Below are 16,992 nucleotides of genomic sequence, written 5' to 3' on the forward strand. Positions count from 1 at the left end.
TTTTTTTTTTCTCTTCACCGTACACATCACAACAATGATATGTACTGTGTAAAAAAAAAAAAAAAAAAAGTGATCATTCCTCCCTGCTTCCAGCTTGTGGTCCAAAGAAGGCTCCAATATTATTTACTGTCGGTGGGGAGCGCGAATATTTTGTATATGCGAATATGCCTATATTCGCGAATATTGGCACTTCCAGAGGACACTGATCCCTCCCTTCTTTTAGGTGAAAGATATAATCGCGCATGCGCACTATGCAAATTTCATTACGAATTTTCGAATTTGGAAAAAAAGGGAACGAACCTAGCGAATATGTGAATTTCGCGAACATAGGCCGAATATTTGTCCATATATTTGCGAAATATTGCAAATTCGAATATGGCTCCTGCTGCTCATCGCTACTAAAAACTACAGCCATAGATTATTTCAGGTAAAGTCTTTTATAAATTGTATCATTCCTTGAAGGGACTAATAAAGAATGGTGCCAAAGAGCAAACTCACAGTATCCAACATGTACAAACATGAAGGGCGACCTCCTTTATATGACAGACATCTGTGTTAAAATACAGAAGTACTGGAAAGAGGTATATAAGGGTATATCTTGGTAGCGTTTGGCTAATATAAGGCAATAAAGGGAACTGGGGAATCCATGAGATATGGATAAAAGATAACATGACCTGAAGCTAGGGCTGGGCGGTATGACCAAATATGTGTATCGCTGTATTTTTGTAACTTTTGGCGGTTCCACGGTATATAACGGTATTCCCCCCCCCCCCCCAAATTTATTATTAGCCCAGCGCTGTCCCCATCGGGGTAAATACTCACGTCACCCACAAGCGCTGCCCTCCTCGTCCTCCTGTTTGTTGCGGCCGCCGGCACTGACGCACTATACTGCATCCCTATGTCCGGGCTGCAAAAGGTAAACAAAAATAAAACTTTAACGCATGTTCTTATGTTGGCCTTACGCTGGGGACGTGAACATCGGACAGCCGTCAGCCTATCACCGGCCACAGCGATGTTCCGCCTCGGCCGGTGATAGGCTGACCCCACTGTCATGTAAGAAGCCGGCTCCTTACATGATAGTGGGCTCAGCCTATCACCAGCCGAGGTGGAACATCGCTGCGGACGGTGATAGGCTGACGGCTTTCCGACGTTCCCGTCTCCAGGAAGCTGGTCCGCACCGACGGGGGTAGGGGAGGTTAAAGTTTATTTGTTTACCTTTTGCAGCCCGGGCATAGGGATACAGTATAGAGCAGTGGTCTTCAACCTGCGAACCTCCAGATGTTGCAAAACTACAACTTCCAGCATGCCCGGACAGCCAACGGCTGGGAGTTGTAGTTTTGCAACATCTGGAGGTTGAAGACCACTGGTATAGAGTGTCAGCGCCGGCGGCCGCAACGAACAGGAGGACGAGGAGGGCAGCGCTTGCGGGTGACATATATGAGTAGTACCCCGATGGGGATAGCGCAGCGCTGGGCTGATAATTAATTGGGGGGGGGGGGGTAGAACAGCGCTCGTGGGTCACATATAATTAGTTCCCTGATGTGGATACAGCGCAGCGCTGCTAATAATTCATTCATCCCCGAGGGGGAGGGGCCAAACCAGTATTGCAGTATGGGTTAAAATTCATATCGTGCAGCACAAAAATTTCGGTATGAGCCGGTATACCGCCCAGCCCTGCCTGTAGCTATACTCCCCTGATGAACGGCTACATCTGTGGAACCATTGCTTCCTCCACAATAGATGCAGATTGAGCAGAAAACCTCAGAAGATCCATCTCTTCATGTTTTTCACAAGCATAGTCATCTGTAAGGCTGGAACTTGTAGTCCATAATACTCCTTCCTCTAGAATCTACATGTCATGATTACCAAAATGTATAGCGCATTAACGGGCAGCATGATAAGTGCTCTGCCTCATGTGCTGAAGCCCCATGTTCAAATCTCCAAAGACCACTGGGTCCTGGCTGTACAAAAAGCCCTACAGCTTGAAATTCATAAGGCTCAACAAAATGCCATACTTTTTGGTGACAACATACTATAGTGGCATTTAGTGTTCCAACTTAACAGGGTCATTGATCTACTGTTCCATGGCAGCATCAGGGGTTTGAACAAGGGTCTCTAGCATCTCAGTTGGGTCACCATGCTCTTCATCCCCTACACCAACTCTTGACCTACGAAACACGTGCACATTTCTCAGTGTCATTATCGAGAAGGAGGAGAAAGTGTCACAAGGAGTTGCCCAAAATAAATGGATTTACCTTGTAACAAAAATAGAAAATGGGAAAACAGGATTAGAACTCTGGTCTCCCACATCATATATAAGCTGCTTGTGAACTTGACTGTGTGGGGATACTTTTCAGTGTTATCAGCCAAAAATAAGAGACAGGTTGGACACCAGTGAATATAAACCTAAGTAAGAAAATAAACACCAATGAGGGGAAACATTGAGAGAAAGAAAAAAAATAATTATGAGACCGTACCAAGAGCCATCTAGTGTACATAAAGATCTCCGACTCAGCCATGGTCATCTGATGTTTCTTTGTAAAACATTTTCTATAACAATTTGCTCTCAAGATCAACTTCAACTCCTTAAGGCCAAACCAAAAGGGTTCAATATATCATATATATATATATATAAATGCAGCAGTTGCATATAGAGTCTAATGGGGATTTGAGCCCGGATCACCAAAGATGACTTCCAGTAGCCTTACTTACTGAGCCATTACTTCTTATGGGATATTGCTGGTAAATAAATTGGTCCTTCCAGTCATTGGCATGAAAATTGTAGGACTCCTGCCTCGGTGACCCACCAAGTGACGTAAATTGCAGCAGACTAATACCTGGCAGCTTAAAGCTTATGCTTTTCCATCACTAGCTGTCTCACCAGACCTCCATTCTGTGAAGCCAGCTTCAGGTTTTGAACCAGGGTCTCCAGCATCTCTGGTGGGTCAGTTAGAATCTTTATCCCCTCTGCCAACTCCTTCTCTGATAAATAAGTGAAGTTTTCTCAATGTCATTATTGAGAAGGAGAAGAACATGTCACAAGGAGATTGTAACTAAATTAGAATGACAGGATTAGAACTCTGGTCATCCACAGGCTGATCATACCACTGAGCTACAGCCAGAACTAGACACCTTGGGTGATACTTCTTAGTTTTATCAGTAAATAATAAAATGGTTACAAACAGTAAATATATGTCCTAAAAACAAACACAGAGATAGGGCAAACACTGAAAGTTATAAGACACTACTAAGATCTATCTAGGGGGAGATTTATCAAGCTGTAAAACACTTTTTTTGCTGTAAAAAGGCGCATTGTTGCGCAATTTTGTGTACTTGGGCAAATTACTGCAAGGAGCATGATCATCCTGCCGATGGATGATGGGGGTGCTACTGCGGGGGAGTAACACCCCCACCAGCATCACCCCCCCCCCCCAGCAGTAGCACCCTTATCCACAAGCAACACCACCAATCCCCCCCTCCTGTGGTAATAGCATCAGCTAATGGATGATGAAGGGTGCTACTGCTGTTGTGGTATTGTATTCAGAGGGTGCACTGTATGGTAAGGTTATATTCAGAGGGTGCAGTGTGTGGTAGTGTTATATTCAGAGGGTACAGTGTGTGGTAGTATTATATTCAGAGGGTACAGTGTGTGGTAGTATTATATTCAGAGGGTACTGTGTGTGACAGTATTATATTTAGAGGGTACAGTATGTGGCAGATTTATATTCAGTGGGTACAGTATGTGGCAGATTTATATTCAGAGGGTATGGTGTGTGGAAGGTTTATATTCAAAGAGTGCAGTGTATAGTAGTAGTATATTTAGAGGATACAGTGTCTGGCAGGTTTATAATAATAATTCTTTTCATATAGAGGATCAGAATCCGCTGACCTAGTGAGGAGCCATCTGGGCCTCACATTCTGCAGAGAGAAGATTTAGCTGGAACAAGTCATGACGGTAGAGAAGACGTCACCTGTAATCACTGATATCATTGTGTATTCTCCTCACTATAGAGAAGACGTCACCTGTAGTCACTGATATCTTTGTGTATTCTCCTCACTATAGAGATGTCACCTGTAGTCACTGATATTATTGTGTATTCTCCTCACTATTGAGAAGAAGTCACCTGTAGTCACTGATATCATTGTGTATTCTCCTCCCTATAGAGAAGACGTCACCTGTAGTCACTGATATCATTGTGTATTCTCCTCACTATAGAGAAGACGTCACCTGTAGTCACTGATATCATTGTGTATTCTCCTCCCTATAGAGAAGACGTCACCTGTAGTCACTGATATCATTGTGTATTCTCCTCACTATAGAGAAGACATCACCTGTAGACACTGATATCATTGTGTATTCTCCTCACTATAGAGAAGACGTCACCTGTAGTCACTGATATCATTGTGTATTCTCCTCACTATAGAGAAGTCACCTGTAATCACTGATATCATTGCGTATTCTCCTCACTATAGAGAAGACATCACCTGTTGTCACTGATATTATTGTGTATTCTCCTCACTATAGAGAAGACGTCACCTGTAGTCACTGATATCATCGTGCATCCTCACTATGTCCTATCAGAGCTGTAGTCATGTGTAAGTTCTACAGTTATGAGTGAAACTACAACTCTCAGCATAACCTCACCACTGCTCAAAGGGGTACTCCGCTGGAATTTTTATTTATTTATTTATTTATTTTTTATCAACTGGTGCCAGAAAGTTAAACAGATTTGTAAATTACTTCTATTTACTGGAAGGATTAAGATTTTTTAAATAGAAGTAATTTACAAATCTGTTTAACTTTCTGGAACCAGTTGATTTAAAAAATAAAAATAAAAAAAAACAACTTCCAGTGGAGTACCCCTTTAAAGAGGTTATTCAGCCAAATACATCTTATCCCCCATCCAAAGGATCTCCATGCAGCATCCACATTCTATGCAGGGCTGTGTCTCCAGTCTCGAAAAGTTCTTTGATTCTAGGACAGGGGACGTGATGTTACATCACGTCCCCAGTCCCGGAAACAAAGAGCTTTCCGAGACTGGAGACGCAGCCCCCAATAGAATGTGGGTGCTGTTCTTTGGCCGGATAACCCCTTTAAGAAGCAGGAAAAGGGATCATAACCAAGGACTTCATATGACACATGAGGCTTTGTGGGTCAACTTCACAGCACTACCCAGACTCTTACCACTGATTTTGAGTTAGAATTCATAAAACCAACATTAGGCCGACTTCATACACGTGTATTACCTGTGCAAGTTTGTGTCCATATGATGGATGATAGTTCCAGGATGATCGTGTTTCCGATGTCCCGAACTGACAGCCAGTATTATAGCCGTGGTCAGGCCAGGACTTGCGGATGCAATATGGATTCAAAAATGGCCAGGTAATAATACACTTATGTGAAACTGGCCTAAAGCCACTTACGCTCATCAGTACAGTGGTCCCTGAAGTAACAATATTAATGGGTTCCAGGAGGACCATTGTATGTTAAAGGAAATCTGTCACCAGTGTCACCTGCACTAACCTGTCGGTACTGACAGGTAGTGCAGGTGACACTGATGACAATGGTACTAACCTTGTCCCGTTCTGTGGAGGGGATCTCCGGTGATCTTGTCCATTAGCCCCCATCCTGGCACCCGTCTTGGGACACGGGCGGAGCTTAGTGATGTCACCACTGCTGTTCTCTAGCAGCGGGATCCAGCAGGGAGCAGCAGCGGTGATGTCACTAAGCTCTGCCTGTGCCCCAAGCCGGGACTGGGGCTAATGGACAAGATTACTGGAGATCCCCGCCACGGAACGGGACAAGGTTAGTACCATTGTCATCAGTGTCACCTGCACTACCTGTCAGTACCAACAGGTTAGTGCAGGTGACACAGGTCACAGATTTCCTTTAAAGGGGTACTCCGGTGAAAACCTTATTTCTTTTAAATCAACTGGTGGCAGAAAGTTAAACATATTTGTAAATTACTTCTATTAAAAAAATCTTAATCCTTCCAGTACTTATTAGCTGCTGAATGCTACAGAGGAAATTCCTTTCTTTTTGGAACACTGATGACATCATGAGCACAGTGCTCTCTACATCTCTGTCCATTTTAGCAACCATGCATAGCAGATGTATGCTAAGGGCAGCATGGTGGCTCAGTGGTTAGCACTGCTGCCTTGCAGTGCTGGGGACTTGGGTTCAAATCCCACTAAGGACAACAATAAATAAAGCGTTATTATTATTATAATAACGTCAGCAGATAGAACTGTGCTTGTGATGTCATCAGAGAGCATTTAAAAAAGAAAAGAATTTCCTATGTAGTATTCAGCAGCTAATAAGTACAGGAAGGATTAAGATTTTTTAATAGAAGTAATTTACAAATAAATTTACAAAGTCCAAATACGTGAGAATATCAGCAGCAGTGCCGGACATTACACTCTTTGTTTGAATAATTTACAAATATGTTTAACTTTCTGCCACCAGTTGATTTAAAAGAAAAAAGGTTTTCACCGGAGTACCCCTTTAAGAGCAAAACTCAACTAAATTAAAATGTCATCCAAAAATAGGAAGAAGCGAGGATAAAAGAAAAATAAGTAGATAACTAATACAGATAAAGCAAATCCTTACATATAAAAGTAAGAAAGATCTGCTGGGAGCTGTAAATCACTGTCTATGTAGAGGACAGGAGCTTCTTCAGGGTCCTGTACAGTACACAGTGTCCTAAAAAAGTAACATGGAGCTGCCCCCACCTGGTTTCCAAAGAAGCAGCTAACACTGGCAGAACATGTAATACCTCCCTGTACTGTAGGGATGCGCTACCAGACACCAGTCAGTGCATACACTTCAGTAATACAGGGGTTTTACCAGTAAATTGCCCATTCTGATTGGTCAGTTCTTCCGGACATTGACATGTATCACAGATCTGGACTGTCCGTAGCATCGTGTGTTGAGTCTGGTTCCAAGTCACAATGGTCCAGAAAAGACCATTGTATGTGGACAACATTGTAACCTGAGGCCATTGTAAGTTGAGGGATCACTGTATTCCAGGTGGTAATTTACATTAGTATTTGTTTAGACAACAGAAAAACAGTGTCAAAAATTCTCAGAGAAAACCTGTAATGGAAAGGTTTGCATCTTTTCTCTGGTCCCACTCCTAGATACGAATACTAATAGAAATTACCAACCAAAATATGGCATTTGAGTGTTGTTACTTTTTCTGAACCTGGCCATAAATCAATTTAAAGGGGTTTTCTAGGACTGTTTGATGTCCCTGGTCATCTTAAGGGCTGATATATGTTTGTGTGTTACATTTCTTTTCCCCACTGGTTTTTGCTTTTATGATGATAATTGAATGAGACCAATGGTACATGTTACACAAACCAGGAGTATTATGGAGGAAGGCAATGTTATTATAAGAGAGTACAGTGGACTCTACCCCTCAATATATATGGCTGGCATTTGGAATGAGTAGCCAGAGGGAGGAGAAGTGATTGGTCACAGGAAACTGAAGACAATTCCATAGATGTAATGAGGGATCTGGTGAATAAGCCCATCCAAGTGAACGCACACCTGCACAACGCCTCGGGGTATGCTCTCCAAGAAAGAGGCCCACAGGAATTGTTACTATAAGACATTGTGTGGTTCCTTGTCAGGAGTCATCAGATCACACTAACACTTCATTACCTGTAAGAGACGCCTTGTAGACCTCATGTCATAGTAATAAGCCTTGAATAGGCTGCTCTATTACAGTTACATAGGTAAAGGATACAGGATTGTAAAAGAGACAATAATAATAATGATAATTACTTTATTTATATAGCGCTGACATGTTCCAGAGCACTTTACTAAGCTCCTCAACATCCCTCACTGCACCCAATGGGGCTCACAATCTAAAATCTGGATTTTTGCCCATCAATCTGCACTTAGTACCTCATGATGTGAATTAAGAATGTTATACATTTTTGATGATTTATTAAAAGGGAAAAACTAAAAATTAACATGGACATAAGTAGTCAGATCATTTACCCAGAACTTAGTGGAATTGGCTATTTTTTGCCATTTTTCCCGGCAGATCCTCTCAAGCTCACTCAGACTGGATGGGGGATGTCAGTAGAAGCCATTTTCAGGTCTCTCCAGAGATGTTCAATGGGGGTTTAAAGGGGTTATCCAGGAAAAAAAACTTTTTTATATATATCAACTGGCTCCAGAAAGTTAAACAGATTTGTAAATTACTTCTATTAAAAAATCTTAATCCTTTCAGTACTTATGAGCTTCTGAAGTTAAGGTTGTTCTTTTCTGTCTAAGTGCTCTCTGATGACATGTGTCTCGGGAACCGCCCAGTATAGAAGAGGTTTGCAATGGGGATTTGCTTCTAAACTGGGCGGTTCCCGAGACACGTGTCATCAGAGATCACTTAGAAAGAAAAGAACAACCTAAACTTCAGAAGCTCATAAGTACTGAAAGGATTAAGATTTTTTAATAGAAGTCATTTACAAATCTGTTTAACTTTCTTGCCTCCTACTGACACTAGCTAAAACGGATTACCTCACTTCCAGTGGGCGTGTATACCCTGCCAGGGAGGAGACAACTTTTTTCCTAGTGTCAGCGCCTGCTAGTGGCAAGAGCATATACCCATCAGTATAGGTGTCCCCCAATGAAGAGCGACCATGAAAATAGTTACCTTCTGTTCCATGGTATAGAACCAAAGATAACATGATCTTACACAGATTTATTCAGCCCTATTCTAACACTTTACTTATTAAGTTTTGCCAGCATTACTTTGGGATTTCTTCTGAAATCCTTCTAGGGCAGAGAAGTTATATGCGGGAATTATAGAACAATGAAAGCGCTCACCCATAGAACAATGTCAGGGGCCCATTGAACTTAGAAGGATGCACCTGTCACAACATAGCGAGGGGAAGGCTCCCACAAATTTCAGGCCTTAGGTAAGAACAGAGGGGGTGTGAAACCCGAACTAAGAGCCTAGTGAAAAGAACATAAACATTCTCCGTCCACCCACTCCAGGCTTCTGCAAAGGCCTTTTGTTTAACATGATTAAATCCTCTTTGTTTCATTACAGACATCCAGGCAAAACAAACACTAGGGCCCAGATAATCTGCAGCCTCCTCAATAGGAACCTCTTACCTGGCTTGTAGGCTGATGCTATCAGGTGCACAGGTATGCAGGTACAGGAAAAAAAGTGTGAATTGCTTGTGCTGGTGATAAGACTGAGTGATGGCTTCAAGCATCCTGCCGGCCTCTGATGTGGTGGTGTGTACACAAACAATAGCAAGGGCTTAAGATACCGGCCTTCAAATAACTACATAAATATGGGAGGATATCCCCGAATTCAGCACTGCCTGGAATGGTAAAAGCATTTACAGCTATTCCTACTACAATTATGCCAAATGAAGAACATTTACACTGTCATTGGTACCAAATGTATTAAGCCGTTTCTCAGTTGTACCCTTTGTATGTAGCAAAGTTGGCTAACAACCAATATGGCTGCCATTGAAGCTCCCACTGAGGAACCTTCCTTGCTGCCAGAATAACAAGTTGTCTTTTGGGACCTCAAAATGGTGAACACGTCACAACAGCATCGGTGGAAGCGCTTCTATTCATAAGCCAACGGTCTCCTAGGAGACCGTTGGCTTATGAATTGGAGAAGCGCTTCCACCGATGTTCCTTTTTGCTGTTGCGACGTGTTCACCATTTTAGGGTCCCTAGGAGGCCGTTGGCTTATGAATTGGAGAAGTGCTTCCACTGATGGTTCTTTTTGCTGTTTCAACGTGTTCACCGTGTTAAGGTCCTTAGGAGACCATTGGCTTATGAATATGAGAAGTGCTTCCACCAATGTTCCTTTCTGCTGTTGCGACGTGTTCATCCTTTCTATGGTCCGTAGGAGACCGTTGGCTTTTTTATTTGGAGAAGCGCTCCCATCGATGGTCCTTTTTGGTGTTGCGATGTGTTCACCACTTTAAGGTCCTTAGGAGACCATTGGCTTATGAATATGAAAAGTGCTTCCACCGATGTTCTTTTTTGCTGTTGCGACGTGTTTACCATTTTAAGATCCCTAGGAGACCATTGGCTTTTGAATTGGAGAAGCGCTTCCACCGATGTTCCCTTTTGCTGTTGCGACATGTTCACCATTTTAAGGTCACTAGGAAACTGTTGGCTTATGAATTGAAGAAGTTCTTCCACCAATGTTCCTTTTTGCTGTTGCGATGTGTTCACCATTTTAAGGTCCCTAGGAGACCATTGGCTTAAGAATTAGAGTAACGCTTCCACCGATGTTCCTTTTTTTTTTTTTTTTTTTTTTTTTTTTTGCGACGTGTTCACCATTTTGAGGTCCAGATTGACCTAACACCACCGACCTGAAAGGCTATCATGTTGTAGAACAACACAGCAATGGAGGTGAATCCTCTTCAGTGGTGAGTCCTGCTTTTGTTTTGGATGCATAGATAGCCAGAAATTGGTCTGGGATCCCCTGGGTAAAACTATGAAAACATCACATTGGTCCTACTCCAGGGATCCTGATGTGGGGTGGCATATAGTACAGTAGCTGGACCCCTCTTGTCTGTATTCCAGGTATGCTAAGAGATTGGCGCTACATTCATTTGGTCGTGGAACCAGTGGTATTGCCATTTCTCCAAACGCAGTGGATCTTTGAGTTAGGTGCCCAAGTGCATTCAGCGTGACAGAACATTCCTCAGACAACAATCACCTCACTGATAGCATGCCAAGGTGTTTATGTGTGTATATTTCTGCACGTGGCGCTCGTACTCTATACTCAATAAATCAAGATGTTTCAAATTTATTTCCATTTTTTTCTGTTGCATATCATTAACATGTCTATTGATCCTGTGATTTCCACAATTTCATGACTTCTTGCAATTTCAATGTGGAGGAGTGCAGCATATGAAATCAATTTACCTCAATTTGCGATTCATCTAACTATATTATATCCATTTTGAATATTCTGGACCTGTGGGTGAGAAAAGCTTAATAACTGGAATTAAGCCCATTGTACAACCATCCAGTTATTAGGCTCAAGTGATTTATTATACTGCACATATACAGGGCGTAGTCCATATGAGTTTTCTGTGCGGTAAATTCTTGTACAACACACAATTCCACAATTACTTAGTACAATTGCCTTTGGTTGACCAAGGCTCAATTTAGCATTTTCTTCAGATCTTCATTAGATCCATTATGGTCGCACGGGGGGTTAATATATTTAGCATTAGTGAGGTTTATCATTTTGGACAAGTATTTAATTTTAGAGTAAAAAAGACTGTTAAAGGGGTACTCCCGAGGAAAACTTTTTTTTTTTTTATCAACTGGTGCCAGAAAGTTAAACAGATTTGTAAATCACTTCTATTAAAAAAAATCTTAATCCTTCCAGTACTTTTTAGGGGCTGTATACTAAAGAGAAATCCAAAAAAGAAATGCATTTCCTCTGATGTCATGACCACAGTGCTCTCTGCTGTCCATTTTAGGAACTGTCCAGAGCAAACATATGCTGCTCTGGACAGTTCCTAAAATGGACAGCAGAGGTCAGCAGAGAGCACTGTGGTCATGACATCAGAGAAAATGCATTTCTTTTTTGGATTTCTCTTTAGTATACAGCCCCTAAAAAGTACTGGAAGGATAAAAGGGGTATTCCAGGAAAAAAAACAAAACTTTTTAATATATATCAGCTGGCTCCAGAAAGTTAAACAGATTTGTAAATTACTTCTATTAAAAAATCTTAAACCTTTCAGTACTTATGAGCTTCTGAAGTTAAAGGATAGCTCCCACCATCACTTTTTTCCCTTTTTTCTGTCCCTGCCTATTACCCATCTATCCCTAACCCCTTCCCTGCCTTAAATTTTTTTTTTACATATTAAAAATGCCTTTTTGTCTGCCTGGTAGTGTGCTCACTACCAGGCAGACTTCCCCAGTAGGCACCACGTCACTGATGCCTGCTGGGGCCAACACTTCCGCCTGTAGTTCACCTACACAGGGTGCCTCCAGCTGTTTCCCCACTGCAACTCCCAGCTTGCCCTGACATCTATTGGCTGTCAGGGCATGCTGGGAGTTGTAGTGGGTAAAGAACTGGAGGCACCCTGTATAGGTGAACACCGGATCTGTGATGGCCGCACATAACGCTCCCCGCCGTGCAGCCCGCAACCCCCCCAGCCCCGTCGCACCGCTCAACTCACTCCCCCTCCCCTTAGTTCACCCATTCAGAGTACCCCCTCCCAGCCGCGCAGCCCCCAACCCCCCTGGCCCGCCACTCCGCTCAACCCACTCCCCCTCCCCACCCCCCTTAGTTCACCTATTCAGTGTCCCTCCAGCTGTTTCCCCACTACAACTCCCAGCTTGCCCTGACATCTATTGGCTGTCGGGGCATGCTGGGAGTTGTAGTGGGGAAACTGGAGGCATGCTGTATAGGTGAACACGCAACACATCCACTTCCTTCAAAGCGCTCGCTCCCGCCTGTCTGTCTGACAGGCGGGAGCGAGCTCCGCAGTGACTGAATTTCGACTCGTTGCCAGGCTTAAATGAGTCGAAATTCTGTAGTGACGTCACTGCCGAATGCACTCGGCCACTAGGAAGGTGACCCCTTGTGGCTGAATTTAAAAGTGATTTTAAACTGGTTTAAAATCACTTTTTTTTTATTAAAGTATATTAGAGATATGTTGTTGTACTTAAGTACTACAACATAGCAATTTTTCGATTTCATGACAGTGCCCATTTAAGGTTGTTCTTTTCTGTCTAAGTGCTCTCTGATGACACCTGTCTCGGGAAACGCCCAGTTTAGAAGAGTTTTGCTATGGGGATTTGCTTCTAAACTGGGCGTTTCTCGAGACAGGTGTCATCAGAGAGGACTTAGACAGAAAAGAACCACCTCAACTTCAGAAGCTCATAAGTACTGAAAGGATTAAGATTTTAAGGTTCAAGTACCCCTTTAAGGTTCAAAATGGGTATAACACCTAACAATTTGCAGATAACTTTAGTGTGGGACCCCAGAATTAATTCTAGTGGTGGACTCTAAGCACCCCAGTCCGATACTGATACAGACCCCTAAGGACATTCTGTGCTCCACATGACATGTACATGGACCAGGATAGAAAGTCTGCGGATGTCAAGGGGATTGAGCACGCCATCTATGAGATTATATATCTATAGCCGGTGATTCCCAAGGCAACAGAAGATTAGTGCTTATCGGCATTAACCCGACCTTACTAGATTAACCTAACAGTGCAGGAGTAAGGAGAACAGACAGGTATAGACAATAAATAAGAAGATGCTTTTATTTACAAGGTTATAAGGGACAATGCGTTTCAAAGGGTTAATCCTTATTTCATTAGGTCCACCATGTTTATTTGTATAGATTATATTGACCAGATTTCTCTTTTATAGTGAACTATGCAGTATGACTGACTTTGGGGGCAACTGGCTTAGCGGCATCGGGGGCCACCTCTGCAACAACCACCTAATGAGCAAATTAAATAAATAAAAAATACACACTTTTAGTATAATCGAAAGTATTAAAGCATTAATATGTTCTTTCCCTCCATAGTCCCTCATGAATACTGTTAGGATATTTTAGATCCAGTTAGCCCTTTGTCTTTACTAACTTTGTTACCGCATTACCTACCAGATGAACCACATTTCGGGGCACTGTTTTAGTCTGAGATAATAACCCAATTTATTCTTAAAATAAAATATGGAATGAAAAGGGCATGCCTTACTGTCAGCAGGGAAATATGCCAAGCTAGCAAAAAACTGGGTTCATTTGTCATAATTTCACATTTTTTTTTGTTCTTAGATAGTAGCTATTTGCATCATAAAGAGTAGAAATTGCTCAGTTTGTACCTTGGTCATGCAAATGAGAGGGTGGTGTGGAATGTAGCCATATCTCAGATTAGCATAGTGTCAGGAGATGTAACCACTATTAGAACATTGAGAATTCAGCCATCTGTCCAATGGATGGAGAGATGAGCAGTAAAAATGTCCCCAATCTTTACCATTAGCATACGAATAGCTCATATTGGAGGAATCTTTTTTTTAAAGGAAAATTATTTTTATTTTTTTTAAATATTTCTTCTGTTAAAGAGATAAGAATAAAAATGTAAACTGTATAATAAAGAGGAAATTTTGCATTAATTCAATTTATTTTTGCATTTTGACGCTGCTAGACTTTGACAGTGCATTTACAAATTTTAGTCTATTCCTTTTGGTAACCGGAATGTGTCAAAGTTTACAAAATTAATAATTCTTGCAACCCTTCTTTTATATAGTTATAGGGGTATTAAACTATAATATATATATATATATATATATATATATATATATATATATATAGATAGATAATAATTTTTTTTTCTTACTGTAGTAGTTTTAAAAAACAAGTGATACTTACCTACCCCATTCCCCTGCAGCTCCTGTTCCAAGCAAGAAATATATGAACCAATTTCTGCAACAAGCTAAAAGCCATTATGGGCCTATAAGAAAAAAACTGAAAAGCAAGAGGACAGTGCCTCGTGTATTACTGAAAGCACCAGAGTCCTGGCAAGGACTGATAAGGGATGGCTCCTCAAGATGGCTGCTCACCTGGTAGAAAAATAATCGCGCATAGCACCCCACTGGGGTATCAATCATCTTGTAGGAACGAACTGCCAAGCCCAAAGGTCAGATGGGAAAGGAAGAAATCTTCTCCAATGGAGTAGTGAAGAAAACAACAGAAAAAAAGAACCTAATCTGCGGGCGCTGCCTAGTAGCACTATGTTTATTGGTACGCGTTTCAGAGGCTCAGTCCTCTTTCCTCAGATTGGCAATCTGAGGAAGGAGAACTGAGCCTCCGAAACGCGTCATTGGATTTGAATACTAATAGACATAGTGCTACTAGGCACTTTTACTATCTTTTAGCATCTGGCTTGGTATCCTTGGAACTTAGAGCAGCACCCGCAGATAAAGTTCTTTTTTCTGTTGTTTTCTTCATTATGGGCCTATAGCCGAAGTAATCAGAAGATACAGAACTCTGAGTGGAATAAGCACTGATCAACCTTAAAGGGGTACTCTAGTACTTTAAAATGTATCCCTATTTGTAGGATAGAGGATGAGTGTCTGATTGCAAGGCTCTAACTCAGTGTTTCCCAACCAGGGTGCCTCCTGCTGTTGCAAAACTACAACTCCCAGCATGCCCAGACAGCCTTCGGCTGTCTGGGCATGCTGGGAGTTGTAGTCTTGCAACAGCTGGAGGCACCTTCATTGGCAAACACTGGTCTAACTGCTAGGATCCCCTATAGTCTCAAGAATGGGGCCCCGGCTTTCCCCTGCTTGGGAGCACCATAGATACATGAGGAATGTGCTTTTATATCTCCAGTACTCCTGTAAACAGTGCATGGAGCATGTGCCAACCCCATCCCTCCATAACAAGGGAGAGCCAAGGCCTTGTTCTGGAGATCTGAGGTCTTAGACCTTGGACCTCCTGCGATCAGACACTTGTCCTCTATCCTGTAGATAGTACTGGATAGTGCTGAAGTACACATTGATTTAAAAACCCCCAACCTCATATTGTGTAGGCTCCCTTGTGCCCCCAAACAGCTCTGACAGACTGAGGCATTGAGCACCATGAAACCTCTAAAGGTGTCAAGTGGTATCTGCCACCAAGATGCCAACAGCAGATCCTTTAAAGGGGTACTACGCCCCTGGCATCTTATCCCCTATCCAAAGGATAGGGGATAAGATGTTAGATCGCCACGGTCCCGCTGCTGGGGACCCCGGGGACCGCCACTGCGGCACTCCGCCATCATTACTGCACAGAGCGACATCTAGACATCTTATCCTCTATCCAAAGTATAGGGGATAAGATGTCAGATTGCCGGGGTCCCGCTGCTGGGGACCCCGGGGATCGCTGCTGCGGCACCCCGCTATCATTACTGCGCAGAGCGAGATCGCTCTGCACGTAATGACGGGCAATACAGGGGCCGGAGCATTGTTACGTCACGGCTCCGCCCCTCATGACATCACGGCCCGTACCCTTAATGCAAGTCTATGGCAGGGGGCGTGACGACGACCACGCCCCCTTCCCATAGACTTGTATTGACGGGGACGGGCCGTGATGTCACGAGGGGCGGAGCCGTGACGTAACGATGCTCCGGCCCCTGTATTGCCCGTCATTACGTGCAGAGCGATCTCGCTCTGCGCAGTAATGATAGCGGGGTGCCGCAGCAGCGATCCCCGGGGTCCCCAGCAGCGGGACCCCGGCGATCTGACATCTTATCCCCTATACTTTGGATAGAGGATAAGATGTCTAGGGGCGGAGTACCCCTTTAAGAGTTTTAGGTTATGAGGTGCACCCTTCAGAACTTATTTGCAAATCGAGATTTGTGCAACCGGGAGGCCTGGACTACATCTAGAACTCCTTGTCATGTTCCTTCCACCATTCCTCAACAATATTTGCCTTGTCTCATGGTTTATTATTTGGGTGCGTTCACACAGAGTAATTCAAGAGGAATTTACTCGAGTAATTCCTCTTGAATTCTCCGCTCCAAATTACTGCTCATCTCCTCTGCCCATTGACTTTAATGTATTTTCCGCTGTCCTGTTCACACTGCAGAAATTCTGCTAGCGGAATTCCGATGCTGAATTCGGTTCCGCTTGAGGAATGGGCATGTTCATTCTTCAAGCGGAATCCGCGAGCAGAATCCAATAGAAGTCAATGGTAAAAAAAAAAATTCCGCCCTACATCGGCGGAAATGGCTGAAAAACCCTTCACTTCTTTCTCCCCCATTTCCGCGTGCAATTCTGCACAAATTGCACGTAAATTGCGCACGAATTTTGTACGAAAATAAAATTATTTTTTCCGCCCGTAAATTTTTCGCCGTGAATTACTCTTGATTTACTCCCTTAGACTGAAAGAGGCCATTGCGATAAATCATTGCCATGGAGGGGTATGCTTGGTCTGCAACTATGTTTCGGGATGTGTCACAGTAACCTGGTACCCGGAATACCATACA

This window comes from Hyla sarda, chromosome 11 (genome assembly GCF_029499605.1).
Source record: "Hyla sarda isolate aHylSar1 chromosome 11, aHylSar1.hap1, whole genome shotgun sequence".
Taxonomy (NCBI): Eukaryota; Metazoa; Chordata; class Amphibia; order Anura; family Hylidae; genus Hyla; species Hyla sarda.